The sequence below is a fragment of the Heteronotia binoei genome, chromosome 2, assembly GCF_032191835.1.
Source record: "Heteronotia binoei isolate CCM8104 ecotype False Entrance Well chromosome 2, APGP_CSIRO_Hbin_v1, whole genome shotgun sequence".
NCBI classification, from domain to species: domain Eukaryota; kingdom Metazoa; phylum Chordata; class Lepidosauria; order Squamata; family Gekkonidae; genus Heteronotia; species Heteronotia binoei.
The window spans coordinates 85,532,044-85,552,841 of NC_083224.1; positions in this window are offsets into that span (position 1 = coordinate 85,532,044).

Genomic DNA, 20,798 nt, shown 5'->3' on the forward strand with positions numbered 1-20,798 from the left:
ACTGAAATTGTTGGTGGTAGCAACAGATCTGTTTTGGATGGGAGTTCAGACGCAGTAATGATGTAAGTGAGCACTAAGAACTGTAAATCTATGGTTGCCTGATTGGTCCTCTGGGAAAAATGCATTTTCTTTTTCTGGAAACTGATGAAGTTGGGGGTCTGGCTGTGTGAGTCCTCATTAGAATGCTAATGTTTGAACAGTTTCAAAGTTAATACAAATTGTCCTATTCCATACCAACAGGGAAGGAGTTTCACATTTCTAAATACATCCACTTATTAAGTTTTCTACAGTTCCCCCAATTCACCCTTGATCATACAGCATGACACAAGCTGTGGGAGCAAACATAAGAGAAAATTCAGCAAAATATTCCAGCTGGCTCTGGCAATCAAGCCTCATAATATTTTATAGTGGAATGCAGAAGGATTATTCATGAACTGATCTGACCTTAGGACTTGTAGGGAATGTATAAATATGTCCCCTTTTATTCCTTTTTGTTTTTATATATTGAACCATTGTGAGCTTTCCCCCTCCCCCATTTTGTTCTTTTGGGATGTTCCCAGTTCATTAGTTTCTTCTGTGGCATTTCAATGCCATTTTTACCCTATTTGTAAATTACGTGCCATTTATGTGCTAATAATGCAAAAATAGCATATAAATTACATGAATTTAACTGGAAAATATTGCACTAGAAAATAAAAAAGAACCCCAGAATAAATGCTTGTGAGTTCTATTAGCACATGCAAGAAGCAAAAACAAAACAGGGGATTTCAGACTGAAACCACTGGTGCTTTCACACACACTGAATAATGCGCTTTCAATCCACTTTCAATGCACTTTGCAACGGGAGTTTATTGGGTGAATCAACAAAACTCACCTGCAAATGATGATTAAAGTGAATTGAAAGGAGACAGAAAGTGGATTATCCAGCATTTATGAAAGTGTTTCATGCTGCTAGGAAATTCAGTAAGTACATAGGATACTCGGTAAGAATGTGACAAAAGTACAAAATCCAAGTAGCACAAACACACTTTATTGTGATAAATAATAACACTTTAAAGATATAGTGACATACAAATTCCATCAAAAAGTCTCAGTATACAAAATGAGTATTATTCTATTTAGTCCAAATTCTTGTACTTGTAATCTTCAATAATTATAGAAATGGAGAAGAAATAATCATGGAGAAGAAATAATTCATAATTCATAATAAGAGACCGGTTTTGGCCACACCTTCCTCAGTCATGACTCTCACGCAATGAATTGCATATAACTCCTCCCTTTATGAGTACAATCATTCGCTAGTTGGGACCCAGTCTGGCTTTGTTTCTGGGCTACGCCTCCTTCCAGATTTGCAAGCTGGTTATGCTTTCACACACACTGAATAATCCACTTTCAATGCACTTTGAAACTGGAGTTTATTGGGTGAATCAACAAAACCCATCTGCAAATGATTATTAAAGTGAATTGAAAGGAGATAGAAAGTGGATTATTCAGCATTTATGAAAGTGTTTCATGCTGCTAGGAAAGTCAGTAGCATCTCCACACATGGCTGTCTGAAAAAAGGTGGGATAAAAAAAAAACTTTAAAAGTTTGGCACACCCAGTAGAATTTTTGACCCACTTTCCTGAATAGCATAATCTCATGCCACATCAAAAGGCAGCCCCACCATGGTTCAAAAGTGGTTTGTCTGGCAGGGGGGGCATGATGGGCTTTCAACTGCACAGTGTAAAATAATACAGCTTCTTTTGTTGTTTCATTTTGTTTTTCAGCTTCTCAGGACTAAAGCTGAAAATGCTATGCTATTAAACTGGTTTTAGGCCTAGTTGCAATTTTTATTCTTCAATCTGGTACATGTATGCTACCATAAACTCCTTATAAGAAAACCAGGGTAAAAAATGCATAGGTATATGGGATGTAAGAAGTTGGCTTGTTTTTACATAGATGAACATTCAAAAATGTTGTCCCCTACCTGCAAACTGAATTGGCACGAATTATTCTTCCACCTTAGAGCTTTTTCACCTAATTTTTGCTGTTTGCATAGACCAGACTTTTCTAAAATAGTGTGGGAAGTCCTGATGCAAACTCAAAATTAACTATTTTCAAGTCAGTTGCCGACATTTTTTTACAAGTGTGTGCCTTAAGAGATAGGTTTTCAGATTAATACAGATTTCTGTTGGAAACAGGTGTACAGGTATATTCAGCTGACCCTTGCTGACTTGGCGTTATACTGGACCTACCCAATGCTGTTGCTGCAGAAGCAATTTAATGCAACTTCAAAAAAAGAGTTTCTACCAACACAGCCTAGCATGTAAGATGACCCCTTGCCTCGATATGGCTATCTGGCAACCTGAATTTATGCCATGGTGACATCCAGTTTAGACTACTGTAATGCACTGTAGTGCCGCCCTCCTCTGATCCCTGAGGTCCTGACGAAGGCGGTCACGCACACGAACCACCCGAGAGGGCGAGGCAGGGGGGCTTGGATCTTCTCCAGCAGGAGGCAGGGGCACTGGTGCAGGTGGCAGGGGCACTGGTGCAGGCTCAGCTTCTTCTGCAGGGTCTCCAGTACCCATGACATAGAGTTTATTCCAGCATATTTTGGGGGGTGTAGTGTGTACATCATACTGCATCTGTTGAAGTGGGCCCAGATCCAGGGTCCAGGAAAGTTATACTAGAATATAATCATCTTAGTCTCTAAAGTTGTCCTAGGGCCTAACTCCATTATAGATGTGATGTTAGCTGGGTCAAATGTTCCCTGACCTGACTTACAGTCACACATACCATTTGTCAAGTCTGTATGTAACTCTGGCTCAGTCAGAGAGCATTCTGGGTAGAACCAAAGTATATTCAATTGCTGCTAGCTCGTACCTTCCCTACCCCTCCTTTCCTGTAGTGAATGTCCTTGCTTTGAAATGGAAAGATGTGAAAGTCTTATCTGTGCCTTCTCAGGCCTGGCTCTCAGAGAACCAATTGGTAACATCAATGTGTGAATGTGGCCTGGCTCTCAGAGAACGAATTGGTAACATCCATGTGTGAATGTGCCCTGCATAATCGTCCCCCCTTAGGAATCCCTTTGAAGTGTCCCATATATGCAATGCATTTACAGGTTATTCTTTAGTCTTTCAATGCTGGCCTAGCCTCAAGTATCAGTATCAATAAAGTAGTTTCTTTGTATCAACAACGACTCGTTATTGAATCTGCCGACTTGACATTTTGAAAGACTCCCGATTCGAAGCTCAACCATCCTGGCAACTTTGTAACCAGATGGCCGAGGAAGGGGAGCAAGAGGCGCCCTGGCACATCTTGGACACCAGGAGAGCAGCTGCTTCCCCTCCGCAATTCCAGCTGGTGATCACCCCTCGGCAATACCACCAGCGGACCTCGACCACCACCATGGACGAGGCGCCGGTCCGCCGAAATGCCATCATGACTCGCCACATGAGGAGGGTGCAGATGGCTGAACCAGAACCCCCCAACCCGAACACCCACGAGCCGGTTGAGCCGGTTAAGGTGGACAGCATCATCGTCGTCCAAGTACCTGAGGACAACCCCGAGTGCGCCGGGGGAGGGGGGAGAAGAACCACTGCCTAAAGACATGCCCAAGGAGGATGCTCGCATGTTCTGAACAATGGTTCGAAAAGAGGTCGAAGGGGCGATCAAGGGGCTGAAAGGTGAGATGCAAGCAATGACTGCTCAACTCTCCCACGCCTTGGGATTGGGCGGACCCCGGAGACCCCAACCGGCCCCGCAGCCCCGAGCTCCTACTGCCCCGCCGCCGGCAGCGCCCCACGCGAGAGGGCCGGGGCCGAGACTGGCAGGCCCTGCCGCCTCGAGGGACAGGGGGCGAGGAAGAGAGCTGGAAGCCACCTTCGACGGGGACCCAGAGGAGGTGGACTACTTCGCTATCCAAGTGAACAGCTACATGTACTACTGGGGAAATACCTTCCCTGACAAGTTCAGCCGAGCGGACTACTTGGGCTCGAAGCTGAAAGGGGCTGCGAAGCGATGGTACGTGAGTCTGTACAAGGCCATGAGCCCCGAACTAGACTATGTGCAAACCTTTCTCCAGACTCTGATGGCTCAGTATGAAGACCCCCTCCAAGAGACGCGCGCACTGGCGGCTCTCCGAGACATGCAGCAAGGGTCCCGATCCATCCGGGAGTATGCTGCGGAGTTCCGGGCAAGCGCGGCGAAGGTCCGGGGGTGGAGTGAGCTGATGAAGATCGAACACTTCACTCGGGGCCTGAACGCCAGCATCCTGGATCGAGCCCTTACCCAAGCCAGGCCCACCACCCTCGTGGGATGGATACAACTGGCGGAGGAAGTAGAAACCAACATGAAGCGGGTGGCGATGCAGCGCCAGCACCAGCTGGGGAAGAGCCAGCAGAAGCCAGGCCCCCCCAAACTCAAGCCGAAGAAGTCGGCCGGGGGGGGAGGAGTGGCCGCGGGGCCCCGCAAATGCTTCAGGTGCGGCGATCCAAACCACCTGGCCTCCAACTGCCCAAACCCCCCTCCTCCTAAAGTCCCACAAGGCGGGGCAAAGACCAACGCTCCAACCCCCAGGAAGCCGATCAGCCGCCCTAAGGAAGCGGTGAAAACCAGCGTCGCCGTGGCCAAGGAGCCAGATGAGGAGGTGCTGCTGTCAGCGGAACTGGGAGACCTGGCCTGGGCGGCTAAGCCGGCGGGAAACGAGACCGACCTGCTTTGAAGGGTGCCAGTCAGCAGGTCAAGCCGGAAGAGGCACCAGTGAGGGTGAGAGTAACGGGACGTTTGTATTTTGTAACAGTGAAACTGCTGAACACTAACCTGAAAAGGTTCATGCAGGTCCGAGCCTTAGTAGACTTGGGGTGCAATTGAGAACTGATATCCCCCAAAATAGTCAAAGCGCTGGGGCTAGAGAGCGCACCACTACCTTGCCCCATGCAGTTTGAACAAATGAATGGGTCAGTAATGTGGGGGGGAACCCTGTAAACTAGAGACCCAGCCCTGCCCAATGGGGATCGAGGAGCATTGGGACCAGGAATCTTTCGTTATTGCTCCATCCTGCTCCTACCCAGTGGTCCTGGGGGTGGGCTGGCTAGAGAAGCACGAGCCCTGCATTAGGTGGGGAGCGCAGACCATCAGGTTTGTAGACCCCCTCTGCTTGAATCACCTGTGGAATCCAGCCGGGGGCCCACGAGCTCCAGTAGCCAAGGAACGGGCGTGCCTGTCCGTAGAGGAGGTCCACGCCATCCCGAAAGCCTACCGGGACCTGATGGGGGTGTTTAGTGAGCAGGGAGCCAACCAACTGCCCCCCATCGGGACACGGACTGCGCCATAGAACTAATCCCAGGGGAGACCCTGCCCTGAGCAAAACTGTACCCTATGAAGTGGGCGGAGAAGAAGGAGCTCCGTAAGTTCTGAGACCAGAACTTGGAGAGGGGTTTCATTAGACCGGCTACCACACGCTACCCCAGTCCTGTTTAGGAAGAAGAAGGATGGCTCGCTTAGACTTTGCACAGACTTTCGCGGGATAAACGCGATTTCCACCTCTAATGCCTATCCCATCCCCCTTATCCGGGACTTGTTGAGCACTGTGTCGGAGGGCAAGATCTGTACCAAATTGGACTTGAGGGACATGTACTTCCGAGTGCGCATCAAGGAGGGAGACGAGTGGAAAACAGCATTCAATATGCCCATGGGACAGTTTGAGTACCTGGTCATGCCCTTCGGACTGCAGGGGGCCCCGGGAGTGTTTATGAACTTTATAAATGATGTGCGCAGAAAGTTTCTGTACCGGGGGGTGGTGGTGTACCTGGATGACTTCATTATTTACTTGCAGGACGAACAGTCCCATGTGAAACTTGTGAGGGAGGTACTCAGCACCTTGCTGGAGCACCAGCTCTATGCTAAGCTATCCAAATGCAAGTTCCACCAGACCGAGCTAGACTATTTGGGGTTCCGTGTGTCAGAAAAGGGGTTTGCAATGGACCCGGCCAAGGTACAGGCGGTATTGGAATGGGCTCCCCCGAGGACACGTAGACAGCTCCAATCATTCCTTGGGTTTGCAAATTTTTATAGGACCTTCATAGAGGGGTTCGCCCAGATTGCCCTCCCTTTGACAGAGCTCCTAAAGACAAAAGGGAAGGGCCCGATGTCAAGCGGCCAGGAGCCTGTCTAAATTGGACTCTAAAGTGCCAAGCGGCCTTTGACAAATTGAAACGCCTGTTCACTAGCAAGCCGGTCCTGAGCAGTGGGCCTTCATTGTGCAATGCGACGCCTCCGATGTAGCCGTCGGCGCCATTCTCATGCAGAAAGACGAAGGGGGGAGTTGAGATCGTGCGCCTATATCTCCCGGAAATTCTCAGGGGAGCAGAGAAATTGGTCGGTGTGGGATAAAGAGGCATTTGCAGTAATGTTCGCCCTCAAAACATGGTGGTCCTGGTTGGAGGGGGCAAAAGTGCCATTTGAAATCTGGACCGACCACAAAAACTTGGAAGCTCTCACGGGGAAATGAAAATTGAGTGAGAAGCAAATCCGGTGGGTGGGGTTCTTCTCCAAATTCGATTTTACCCTGCGGTACATCCCGGGGGCAAGAAATTTCTTGGCGGACGCCCTCTCGTGTCTTCCCCAGGATGAGAGCCAGAGAGAGGAAATAGTAGACTCCTTAATTCCGCCCTCCCAAGTAGTGGCCATGGTCACTACCAGATCGCAGAAGAGGAGGGAGCTGGAAGGGCTGGGCAAGGAGAAGTTGGCTGTGGAAACAGAACGGGAAGGGGAGGAGCGACCCGATGGAGTGCAGAAAGAGCAAGATGGGTTATGGTACAAAGGGAAAAAACTGTACGTCCCAAAAAGCTTAAGAGCAGGGGTGTTGCAGTTCTGTCACTCCAATAAGCTAGTGGGGCACTTCGGCTACGTAAAGACCCTGCATCTGATTAGTAGGCAATTCTGCTGGCCATCCCTAAAGAAGGATGTGTCTGAGTACATGGCTTCTTGCCCCATCTGCATTATGGCTAAAAGAAGGATGGGGGGGGGGAACCCTGGGACTCCTCCAGCCCTTGGAAACAGCGAAACGCCCCTGGTCAGTGGTATCCATGGATTCCATTGTGGAGCTGCCTTCCTCCCATGGGAAGACAGTGATCCTGGTGGTGGCAGATACTTTTTCCAAACAGGCTCACTTCATCCCTTGTGCGCAACTACCCACCGCAAGGAAATTGGCCACTCTGTTCTTTAACCACGTGGTCAGACTCCACTCATTCCCGGACAAGGTCATTAGTGAACATGGGCTGCAGTTCGTTGCCACCTTCTGGTGGGAGTTCTGTAACTTGGTGGGGATTGAGCAAGGCTTGAGCTCTGCCTACCACCCCCAGATGGACGGACAGACTGAGAGGGTGAACGGGGTTCTAGAGCAGTATCTACACTGTTTCATTATCCACCGACAGTCTGACTGGGTTGACCTGCTCCCGTTCGTTGAGTATGGATACAATAACAGTGTGCACAGTTCCACCAAGGCCTCCCCCTTCTCCACAGTTTATGGGTACGAGGGGAAGCCCATGCCCTTACTGCCGGGAGGTGAGCCCCCCTCGGAGCCCACTGAACAATGGTGGCAGGGACCGAGTGAGAGCTGGAAAATGATCCAAGAGAATCTGGAAGCAGCCAAAGAAACCTACAAGAGGCAATATGACAAATCCCATGCTCCTGCGTGGGATTTCAAGGTGCGGGACTTGGTGTTTGTATCGACAAAGAATCTGCCTCTCAGCCAACCATCGAGAAAACTAGCCTATAGGTTTCTGGGGCCATTTAAGATCAAAAGTGTCATAAACCAGGTGACCGTGGAACTAGAGCTGCCCAAGGCACTTAGTAAAATACACCCTGTATTTTAGTAAAATACACGGCTTGGCACCCTCAAGCACCCGCCCCCCAGCCTGTGGTAATTGGGAACCAAAGTCATCATGAGGTCCAAGAAATCCTGGACCCTAAGGTAAAAAGAGGGGTCCGGTATTATTTGGTGAAATGGAAACACTTCCCAGTCAGCGAAAATGAATGGGTGGCTGAGGGCAACATCTCAGCACCGGACCTGATCAAAAGATTCCAACAAAAGCATTCCACCAGGGCTGTGGAGGCGGCTTAAGGGGGGCAGTATGTCAAGTCTGTATGTAACTCTGGCTCAGTCAGAGAGCATTCTGGGTAGAACCAAAGTATATTCAATTGCTGCTAGCTTGTACCTTCCCTACCCCTCCCTTCCTGTAGTGAATGCCCTTGCTTTGAAATGGAAAGATGTGAAAGTCATATCTGTGCCTTCTCAGGCCTGGCTCTCAGAAGGGAGTCAGGAGCCTGCTACGATCAAGGCCACGCAAGCCTGAGAACGAATTGGTAACATCAATGTGTGAATGTGCCCTGCATAATCCTCCCCCCTTAGGAATCCCTTTGAAGTGTCCCATATATGCAATGCATTTACAGGTTATTCTTTAGTCTTTCAATGCTGGCCTAGCCTCAAGTATCAGTATCAATCAAGTAGTTTCTTTGTGTCAGCTATGACTCGTTATTGAATCTGCCGACTTGACACCATTAGGGGACCCTAGTGAAAATTTACCCTGGTGGGGCTGTTTGCCCCTTTCTTGAGGTCCACATCATTGCAAAATGAAAGTGAGGTGGCCAATGTTGTGAGACCTCTGCCAATAAAACAGCCATATGTTCACCCAGGAAAGGGGGAGGTTTTGCGATGATAGACTTGTGGGAAGACCCAGAACTTGGAGACAAGAGATAGCATCAGAGTAAAACAATAAATATCATTTGTGCAGGACTCACAGTGTTGACTATGGCATTTTTTGTACACTACTGCTACCTGTGAAGCTACTGAAGAGAAGTTACAGTCAGCCGGTGTGACTGAGACCTTTTCTGCATGCTTAATTTACCCCTGATTTTCTTGGAAGTCGACCCACAAACATTGGAATTGGTTTGGGCAGGGTTCTTTCTCATCTCTGCCCTCTTTGGGAATAATCACATGGGAGATTTGGCCCAACCTAACTATGCCTCTCCTCTGGATTCAATGTGCACAATCATACATGCCCATATCTACTTCGTCTGAGGATGGGCTGGGACTGGATTAAATAGCTACCAGGAAGTTCCTGGTAGCAGACATCTAAAACATATGCAGGGTGCATTTCCTGGCTGTCTGAACAGCCGGACATGTGCTACACCCACCCTACACCTGCTGGGCATGCTGAATGCTTGTCTTGCATGTATGCAGCCTGTGCCTTTCCTGGCAGCAGCATAGGGGCTGTGTGATTGCTGTGGGATGGATCAAAGAGAACCGGCTTTTTCAGAGCTGGGATACTGCTGTGCCAAATCTCTTGTGCGATCTCACCCCTTTTGCATTTTACATGTTATGTATTGAACAGGAGTATGTAGTTCCTATGTGGCTCATTGGAGTCAGGAGAGCAGAGCTTGGGGACGGGAGAACAATGGGCAGTAGGACTAAGCAACCGGCACCACACCGTGCCTCATAGCAGCTGCCCCAGCTCCACGCATCGCACCATCATCACTAAAGAAGTGCCGCACCAGTACCAGAGATGAGCAATGACCAAGCTTCCAGCTCCTCCAGTGCCACTGTTCCCATTTCCAATCCGGATCAGGCCGTGGCGCTCAGGCCACATGCGCAACTGCTGGAGTTTGATCCCACTCAACTGGAGAGGTGGGAGAGATGGGAAAAAAGGCTCTACTCTACATGGGGCTCCAGGTCATGGGACGGAGACAGTTCTGGTTTCCCTCATGGATGTCCTCCTGCGACATCTGAATCGAGGCGGCTCAGCGGTGCTGTTGTTGTTAGATCTGTCAGCCGCATTTGATAAGGTTGACCACCAGCTACTGTCTAGCTGCCTTGCCAACATGGGGATTCGGGGGTCTGCCTTGCAATGGCTGGCCTCTTTCCTTCAAGGTCGGGGACAAAGGGTGGTGATAGGGGACGAATTGTCCCGGAGGCACCCACTCATATATGGTGTGCCACAAGGGGCAGTCCTGTCCCCAATGTTATTTAATATCTACATGCACCCCCTTGCCCAGATTGTCAGGAGGTATGGGCTGGGGTGTCACCAATATGTGGATGACACCCAGCTCTATCTATTGATGGGTGGCCAATCTGGCTGTGTCCCAGACAACTTAGAACTGGCATTACAAGCCGTGACATCTTGGCTCAGGCTGAGTCGACTGAAGTTGAATCCGACGAAGATGGAGGTTCTCTATCTGAGCCATGGTGGCCCAGGATGGTAGATCCCCTTGCCGGCTTTTGATGGGATGCCACTAATTTCGGCCCCAAAGGTCAAGAGCCTGGGAGTGCTCCTGGAGTCCTCCTTGTCTATGGAGGACCAGGTAGCAACCACTGTCAAGTCCGCCTTTTTCCATCTGCAGCTGGTACAACAGTTGGCCCCTTTTCTGGAGTACTGCAACTTAGCAATGGTGATCCATGCTACGGTCACCTTGAGAATAGACTGCTGTAATGCCCTCTACATGGGGCTACCCTTCACTTTGACTTGGAGACTACAGCTAGTGCAGAATGCTGCAGCACGGTTGTTAATGGGACTCCCAAGATGGGAGTACATTCAACCAGTGCTGAAAGAGCTGCACTGGCTGCCTATTGTGTTCCGAGTCCATTTCAAAGTGCTGGTATTGACCTTTAAAGCCCTATATGGGCTTCCGGAAAGATGGCGGAGTGACGTGGAGCTCTTTTCCCAGTCTCGGGAGAGAACTCTGTTTGGGGGGTAAACGAGGGGACTTCCCGGCCGGGAAATACCCCTTAAGGAGCTGTCTGGAGACGCTCCAAAGCCTGGGGGGCTTCTGGACGTGGGGGGGGGGGAACGGAGGTTCCTCACCTAGTGCCAGCCTCCTCCTGGCCGATACCCCTGCCAACACCCCGGTGTGGAACTGTGCCGCCGGAAAAGGGAGATTGGAGAGGAATCGTATCTCCCTTAAGTTTACCCTTTAGCGTCTTTCCATCTCCAAAAGGGTCATCTTACCTTTGAAAGTGAGTAAGTGCAAGCTGGCAGCTCTCGGCGTCTGGTGAAGGAAGACGGAGAAGAGAATGGCAATTGCCGGCAGCTGCCTTTGCAAAGCGTCGAGCTGAGACGCGGCTTGAGAGCACCGGTCGGTGGACGCAAGCGGTGGAGGAGACAGAGCGACTTGGCGGCGGCTGGGTGAGCGTTTGTTGGGAAATATCAGAGGAGGTGGCGGCTGAGCAACTAGAAGGCGACTAGAAGGCGAAGGCGCGGGAGAGTGGGGGTGAGAGACGACGCGTTTGCCTTCTTGCCTGGGTGATATCGGATTTTCTGGCAGGCAGCTGGTTGAAGCCGAGCTGGGTGAGGGGAAGATTGTTTTTCAATGGCGGACGCGATCAGAAGCTCTTCCCTGGGAGGCGAAGCGCAGAAGAGGCAGGAAGTGTTGGAAGGGCAGATGGCGAGCTGAGAGCGGCTTTGAAGATCCTAGCTCCCCTCTATAGCTTTTTTCTTTACGCTTTGCTTTTTCTTTTTAACCTGTGCCTTTGTTGGAGAGATTTTTCTATATTTTGAATTTTTTTCTTTCTTTGAAGAGGATTGTTTTTGTCTTTTAAACTAATGATTTCTGGTTACCTGGGTTATCTAATCAGCGTAGCAGCTAAAAGGGTAAAGTAGCGGTTCTTAACAGCCTTTGCTGTGGCTGCTCTTTACTGAAGCATTGGTTTGGATGTTTACAGCCACTGGGAATAGAGACAGTCATAACATCAGACAAATGATTCCCATGGAGTACAAGTCTCAAGAAGCCCTGAGTTTTTGAACATTTCTACTTACTACATGCTACATAAGTGCTAACTTGTTAGCTTCTCAGAACGTTGGAATTTGTTAAGACTAAATCTGAAATTAGAACTTTGACTTTAAAATATTGAGAAACAGTTTATCAACAACTCATAAACTTTTGGAGACTAAGACATCAGGACATTAAGATCTGAAGAAGCAGGGAAAAGAAAGGGAAGAAAGAAGAAGTAGAAGAAGCATTGCAGAGAAGACAAGACTGTGTAAATATTTACTTTGAATATTCTTCTGACTTGTAATTTTTTCTTTGATCCATTATATAGTTGATTGGCATAACAATCTCAGTTTAAAGCTTCTATAGACAGTTCTTAGAGTATTGTTTCAATGAATTGAGTTAATGATGGATAACCTATAGCTAAAAATTAATTGAATTATTGATTGAGTTTACTGTATTGCTGAGAGAAGTCACCCACTGTTAGATTTCATTGATCTGTTCTATAGCCTTAACCTTGAATTGTTGCTTGAATTTACAGTTTTATTTTCTTGCAGGTTGTGATTGAGTATTGATTGTGACACTGTACCTATAGTTATATTGAGCTATTGGGAATTTTGACACAGTACCTAAATTGGGCTTAAGTTATTAGATTTTTGGCAATACTAGCATCATGACAGAAACGAAGATCAAGAAATATTTACCAGGTGCCTCTCCGGTGGGAGGAAGCAAGGCGGCTCCAGTTTCAGTCAATCAAGATGTCTTGGAAAAACTACAAAATACCGTTACAGCGGGATTCAAACAGAACCAATTCAAGAGTTTTTTAACCATAATTTGGAGAAAGATACGAAGATCTCGGTTATTTGGGAAGCATTTAAGGCCTTTTTTAGAGGCGTCGCTATTAGATATTCAGCGAGGAGGAAGAGAGAACAAAGAAAATCTTACAATGAACTCATAACAAAATTGAAGCATTATGAAAAACAACAGAAATCTGTGAATCCAAGGGAGGTGAAGACCAAAATTACTTTTATTCAACATCAGATAAATATGCTTCTGGCAGAAGAAATTGAGAGAAAATTAAAGTGGACAAGACAAAATCATTTTGAAAACGCTAATAAGGTGAGCAGATGGCTGGCCTACAGACTGAAGAAGGAAAAGGAGAAGAAGATTATCAAAATGTTGAAAAATGAAGCTAAGGAGGAGGTGTTTCAAAATTCCCAAATGAAAGATATTATTCAAAATTTTTATCGAAATCTGTATAAAAAACAAAAAATTGCTCAGACAAATCAAGAGGACTATATAAAGGAAGTTGAAATGAAACAATTAACAAAGGAACAACAAGCAAGTTTGGAGAACCCCATCACAATGCAGGAAATGGTTGATGTGATCAAGTCTCAGAAAAGTAACAAGACTCCAGGCCCGGATGGACTTCCGATAGAGTTCTTCAGAACTTTTGAAGACTTATTATTATTGCCTTTTAAGAAAGTAATTGAGAATGTTTATAAGACCGGTGAGACTCCGGATTCTTGGAAAGAAGCTCTGATTACACTCATTCATAAAGAAGGTACCGACCCGTCAGAAATTAAAAATTATAGACCAATCTCACTTCTGAATAGTGATTACAAGATTTTTGCGGCAATCTTAGCAAATAGGTTGAAGAAAATAATTGCTGGCTTAATTCACGAAGACCAAACGGGTTTCGTCCCAGGCCGCCTAATGAACCAGAATGTGAGACTATTGTTAAATGTGATTGAATATTACAGGAACCATCCTGACAAAGAATTTGCCGCTATTTTGGTGGATGCGGAAAAGGCTTTTGACAACGTCAATTGGAATTTTATTAAAGTAACACTGGCCGCGATCGGCTGTGGTGAAAGTTACCGTAGAATGGTTGAAGCGGTCTATTCGAAACAGACAGCGAAAGTGATATTTAACGGAGTGATGTCTGATTCAATAGAAATAGAACAGGGAACCAGACAAGGCTGTCCACTATCTCCCCTGCTCTTTATTTTGACGTTAGAACCTTTAATTAAGAAGATCAGAGAGGACACCCGAATTCAAGGGATCAGAATAAACAACGTAGAACTCAAGACTTTGGCGTTCGCGGATGATTTAGTCCTTATTTTGGAACAACCTATTTCTTCAATAGCTCTTCTGAAGCAAAGATTGAGAGATTTTGGAGACATATGTGGTTTTAAACTGAATGTTTTTAAGACAAAAATTCTAACAAAAAATATGGAGAAAGCTCAAATTGAATCTCTTCAGCAGCTCTCAGGATTCAAGCACGAAATAAAGATAAAATATCTTGGAATTTACTTGACAAGTGACTTAAAGACTTTGTATAGAGACAACTACGAAAAAATATTAAAAGGAATTCGTAATGACTTAATTACTTGGAAAGACCTTCAGATTTCGTTTTTAGGCAGAATTGCTACAATAAAAATGAACGTTCTTCCAAGAATTTTATTTCTCTTCCAAACAATTCCCATCATGCTACCCAAGTTATTTTTTCAACAACTTAACTCTATGATTAAGATGTTTATTTGGCAAGGCAAGAAGCCCAGAATAAAATTGAAAGTTTTACAAGACAGTAAATTAAGAGGTGGTCTAGCCCTCCCAGATTGGAGTCTGTACTACAAGGCTTGCTGTATTGCATGGTTGAGAACCTGGTGTAAGCTAGACAATAAGAGACTATTGACCATTGAGGGTGCTGGCCTAGGAGAAGGCTGGCATAATTATATGTGGTATCGTACTCCTATAAAAACTGGTCGTTTTTTCAGACATGAAATAAGAAGATCTTTGTACAAAATTTGGGTAGAAATTAAATCGCAGTACCCCTATACCCCGAAGTGGCTATCCCCGATAGAAGCGTTTACTCATCCCAACTTGTATCATTGGGACAATCCACAAGACTATGCTTATTTACTGAATAACCAGAATGAACTGATTGAGGAAGAGCTCTCTAAATTAAATTGGTGGTTACAGTGTCAACTTAAATCAAGTTTTCAGAAAGACAAGGAAAAGGGTTTTTCGAATAAACCAATTGAACTAGATCTTATGTTAGAGTCTAAACAGAAGATAATTTCTAAAGTGTATGATTGGCTTCTTCAAGTCAAAATGCAAGATGAAGTTGTGAAAGAAACATGGATTCGTTGGCTGAAGGACTTTGGATATAACATAGACTTGGATGAATGGGAAAAGCTATGGAAACAGAACTTAAAATTAATAAAACCAGCGGACCTTAAAGAAAATTTATATAAAATGGTGTATAGATGGTATCTTACACCGGACAGATTGGCTAGAATTTACCCCACATATTCTAACAAATGTTGGAAGTGCCAAGAAGCTAAAGGCTCGCTGTTTCATATATGGTGGCAATGTAAACGTGCTAGAAAATACTGGGCTCAAGTTAATACTTGGGCACAAAAAATCTTGAAAATACAAATTAACCATGTACTGGACTTATACCTTTTAAATATTTGCAGACAAAACCTTCCTATGACAAAGTTGAAACTCTTATTGTATATAGTTACTATCGCTAGAATACTTTATGCCAAGTATTGGAAGAATGACAGAACTCCCCATAGAGATGAATTTATCAATAAGCTGCTGGATGTCGCAGAATCTGATTTAATGTCCACAAGATTAAGAGACGATCATGTGCAAAAATGTCAGGAGGAATGGGGCCCTGTTTACGAATGGGTCAAAAGTAAAGGTTTTGGTATGGAGTAATAATACTGTTTTCTCTCTTTCTAAAATCCTCTTCATCTCCCTGTGTGTATGGTGGGTGATTGTAGTACGTGTCATGGTTGTATCCTGTTGTACCTCGTACAGATCTGTTTAGAATGTATTGTGATTTCTGGAATGTATTATGTGCGAGGGCTTGGGACTGTATTTGGCAAGTTTGTGGGTTTGAGTGTATTTGTTTTTGTTTGTGTTTGTTGGTAATTGTTTTCTAATAAAAACTTTTTCCTAAAAAAAAAAAAAAAGCCCTATATGGTCAAGGTCCTGTCTATCTAAGGGACCGCCTTTCCCCATATGTTCTCCAGAGAGCATTGCATTCAGGAACTAAAAATCTATTGTCCATCCCTGGACCAAGGGAGGCCAGACTGGGCATTACATGGGCCAGGGCCTTCTCAGTGGCAGCACCAATGCTGTGGAATGCACTCCCTGAGGCCATAAGAGCTCTGCAGGATCTCTCCCAGTTCCGCAGAGCTTGTAAAACTAAACTTTTTAAACAGGCCTATAACAACTAAGAGAGAAGGCTGCCGCTTTTATGCTACTGGGCAACTCCACCAGAAGAACCATCAACAGATAAATTGTGTACTCTGTATAGCACCAATACTTTGTTTTAAATTGTTTTAAATTATAACTGACTGTCCTATTGTTTTATATTTAAAATTGAGATGTTGGTTTTTATATGATTGTTAGCCGCCTTGAGTCCGTTTGGAATGGGTGGGATATAAATGGAAAGTAAATAAATACATAAACAAACTATTTACCTCCTCTACCATGACATCACAAATTTGCAGAAGCAGAAACAGCTTTTGCTTAGCCTCTGCGGAGAGGACACGCTGGCCGAGAACCTGATGTCGCCCATGCTGCTGACCAATGACACTGCCACATACAAGGTCATCACTAAAAGGCACACTGAGCACTTCTCACCCAGGCCTATGCTGATGTCCAGGTGACTGGAATACCACAAAAGGGTACAGAAGGCCGGCAAGTCTGCTGCGACCTTCCTAGCTGAGCTGCACTGCCTTGCCTGCGATTGTGCTTTTGCAAGCCTTGATGAAGCACTGCTGGACCATTTTGTGGTTGGCCTCTGCGATGAAAAGCTACAAGCAAAGATGATGAGGCACAAGACTCCCAAGTTGGCTGAAGCCCTGGACAAAGCGATCGCATACGAAAAATCGCTCAAAGAGTGGTGCACAGCGGGAACACACCAGGTCAGAAGGGGTGAAGGCTCGGGAGAGGAAGACACGCTAAAGAAACACCAGGCCCCAAAGTGCCAACAGCAACATGTAACTGAACAGGCACCATTGGGAGGGTGCACCAGCTGCAGGGAAGCCCAAGAGCGGTGTTCTTGTAAATTCAGAAACACCGTCTGCCACACGTGTGGAAGAACTGGCCACCTAGCACGTGTTTGCAGGTCAAAGTTGCTGCGACAAGGAGGCACCTTGTGGAAGCAAGATGGCTGCCGCTACAAGGTCGCTCTGGTAGATGATATCCAGGTGCTCACCATGGTGGGGGATCAGGTATGCCAGCTGCCCATGCCCTTCCCTGACAAATACGAGCTGTTGGTGTTACTAGAGGGCCGGTCCTGCAGGATGGAAATAGACTCTGGAGCAGGCCAGATGGTCATATCGGCCTGGACTTTTCAGGAACTGTGCCTGGGGAAGGAATCCCAGCTAGCCCTGTCCCTGTTCATAGTCCGGGACTTCCAGAAGCGGGAGGTTGCCATCCTGGGGGTGGGAAAGGTCCACATAAAATATGGACAGTTTTCTGGCAGGCTGCCCCTGATAGTGGTGGAGGGGAACCTGTGCAGTTATTGGGGCAATCCTGGTTCGAGGCGCTGGAAATTAGAGTAATGGGTATCCACCAAACCCTCGCCTAGAAAGATTTTCAGAGGGGGTGTGAAAAATTTCACACTGTTTTTGACGGCACTTTGGGAACGTACACCGGAAAACCTGTGGCTCTACAGCTGAACCCCTGTGAGGCTGAAGACCAGTCGCATTCCCCTTACATTAAGACCCAAGATCGAGAAGGAGTTAGACCACCTCATGGCACAGGGGGTCCTAGAGCCGGTGGCGAAGCCAAATGGGAAACCCCAATAGTCACCCTGGTCAAGCCCAATGGCAGTGTGCGCATTTGTGCAGACTATAAATGCACGATTAACAAAGCACTGTAGAGCCATGTGTATCCTGTGCCAGTGGTCAGCCACATACTGGCCTCCCTAGCGGGGGCTAAGATATTTGAGAAGTTGGATTTGGTACAGACATATCAGCAGCTTCCGATAGACGCCGCCACCACAGAGGCCCAGACTATCGTCACGCACAGGGGAGCTTTCCGGGTCAAACGGTTGCAGTTTGGTGTCAGCGTGGCCCCGGGGATATTCCAGAACTTAATGGACTCTCTCCTTAAAGGGATAACTGGGGTTCAGCTGTTCTTCGATGATGTGCTGATCGCCGCAGCCACGGAAGAAGAATTTGCATCCTGCCTCTGGGCTGTATTGCAACACTTCGATGGGGTGGGGTTGAAGGTGAAAAGGGAGAAGTGTGAGTTGGGGGTTTCCACCATAGACTTCTTGGGTTATACGGTGGATGCAAGGGGAATCCACCCGGCAAGGGACAAAATCAGGGCGATTTGTGATGCGCCGGCCCCCACCAACAAAGTGGAATTGCAAAGTGGAGCGCCAGCACTCTGACAGTCGACACGTGAGCACTGCAGACCTGTGTACTTACAGAACTTTATACAGTAGGCCTCGCGAACTTGGGGGGAAGGGGTGTTATGTATTGAACAGGAGTATGTAGTTCCTACCTGGCTCATTGAAGTCAGGAGAGCAGAGCTTGGGGATGGGAGATCAATGGGCAGTAGGATCCAAACACCTACCGCCCTAAACCAACCACAGGCCTCCTGCCTGTTTGAATGACTCAATGGCACGTTAGCACAGGAACCAGAGTTGTATATAAGTTGAGCCTGCAGGCCCTTTCGCCAGTCTTGTTGTGGTAGCCAGTTACCATGCTGCCTCTAATAAAGAGCTGTTATCACTGTTGCTACATCTCTTCAATGTGTTGAACCCACTATATTATATTAAAGTAGTGGAATCAGTTTATTTTCTTATGCATATGGGTTAGATATTGAGGATTTTCAAGGAAGGGGGCTGCTGTAATCATCATTAATAAATGCGTCACAACACACCCTTAAAAACAAGCCCTAAAATATTGATACAATGGTGTAGTGTAGTAATGATAGTTTAAGCAGCTTCCCTTAAAAAGCTTTCTTCTTTTTAAGTCTCCTTTGTGGAGATATGCCTTTTTACATATATCTCCATGAGGGAAGGACCTACAGGCTTACTTTAAAAAAAAGAAAGAAAGAAAAAGAAAGCTGGGAACTCAGAGAAACTGCTTAAAGTATCATTGCAACACTACAGTGTTTTATTGATATTTTAGGGCCTTTTAAAAACAAAATTGAAACCATTCATCATGAGGGGGTGGGGAGAGAGAATGGTTTAATGATGATGACAGTCCAATCATTGAAAAGTGGGCTGGAGGTGTATGGGACAAAGAAAACCAATAGAAGTTTTATGCACTAGAAAAAGCCAACTTAAAATCAGCTTCCAGAAAATCATCAAGCTATAAGTGGTCTCAAAAGAGCCGGGGGGGGGGGGGAGGGGGAGAGAGAGGGAAACAAAAAATAAATAGAAGTGAAAACTAAAAGCACAAAAATGCACATGGAAATCAGAAGATATACCAAATTAGTATGGGGACAGAACTGACTTAAAAGAACTCATATGGAAAAGCCCTGAGTCGGGGTGGAGGGGTTACCTGTGGGAGAGCAACCTTGCTATGCATACTCCCATTCATTCTACCCAGAAAGGTAAGGGGAAATAATGGGCGTTTTTGCACTTACCTTAAGCCGGAGCGACGTCCCTCTTCACCACACAGCGTCTGCATGGTTTTCGCACTAATTGCTCCGGAGCACCTGGAAGAGCCGCAAAGTCCCACGGCTTTTGAGGCGCAAATGTAAACCGCCAAAAAACGGTTTAAATTTGCGCCGCAAAAGCCGTGGGACTTTGCGGCTCTTCCAGGTGCTCCGGAGCAATTAGTGCGAAAACCGTGCAGACGCTGCGCGGTGAAGAGGGACGTCGCTCCGGCTTAAGGTAAGTGCGAAAACGCCCAATGTCAGATAAACTTTGCATTGAGTGCATCAGAATCCTCTATTTTTCTTTTATTTTCTTTGATCCTTATTGTAACCTGTTATATTTGCGTTGGTAATTAATATTATAGTGAATGAACCTTTTACTTGTAAAAAGAGTTGAGACTACACTGTACTGAATTCATGACCAGACTGTTATTTTGCACTATATCTTTCTCCCATCTTAGTGTTTTTTCTTGGCACCAAGGGGCTTTGGGGGAAGAGTAAATACAGGTTCCCTACCAGGCATCTCAAACTCTGGAACGAGGCTTGGGCAACAGAAGAGGAATCTCACAGTGAAAGCTGGATAAATTCAGCTCTCTTCACCACTTTCTGACTTCTTGTAAGTGACCAATGGAGGAGAGAGGGGTATATTCCTGAGTCTAGAATGTTACACAGACGTCCTCAGTTGCATTATCCCAGGACATATGGAATCTGAGAAAGGGGCAAGTAGGGCTCCCCCATGGTCATTTCTGATAGGGAAAACAGCATGGAAAGGAAGGCAGAGTCTTCTCCCCTCTCTTAACACTTGGAGCCATAGCAGCTTGTAAGGTGGCACAGTAGTTTGTAAGGTGAATCTATCTTCTACAGCATCTGATTAGCCAGTCCTTGAGTGGGTTTCTACCTTCATCCTGATACATAATTCCTATCATTTTAAAACACAGTGTTTACAATGAGCTTGTGTCAAAGGTTACATGAGAAAAAAAATATTCAGATATGTGAAATATTTGTCTAGCCTAATATATGGGTTTCAAGAGACTTTAGTTATTTTAGGTGAACTGGCACTTAGTTTCTACCAGTCTGCAGAAGCCCTGAAAGGCTGGCTTTCAAGGGGCTCTGTCACCACCATAAGTGTGACATCCTCAGCTTGCTGTATCACCCTTCACTTGCTGGCTCTGAGCTCCCTTATCTATCCAGGCCAGGGCAGCCCTGCTCCCGCTATCAGCAATCAGTGGATTACCAGGAGCTTATCAGTTTATTAGGGGACAAAAGACACTTAGCAGGCGGATTCAGAGACAGTGTGGGAAATAGATAAGGGAGACTGCTGCTTCTTAGACACACTGTGCAGGGCACATCACAGGTTATGGGACCATGCTAAAAAATGAATACATTGAGCCAACTGAGGGAGA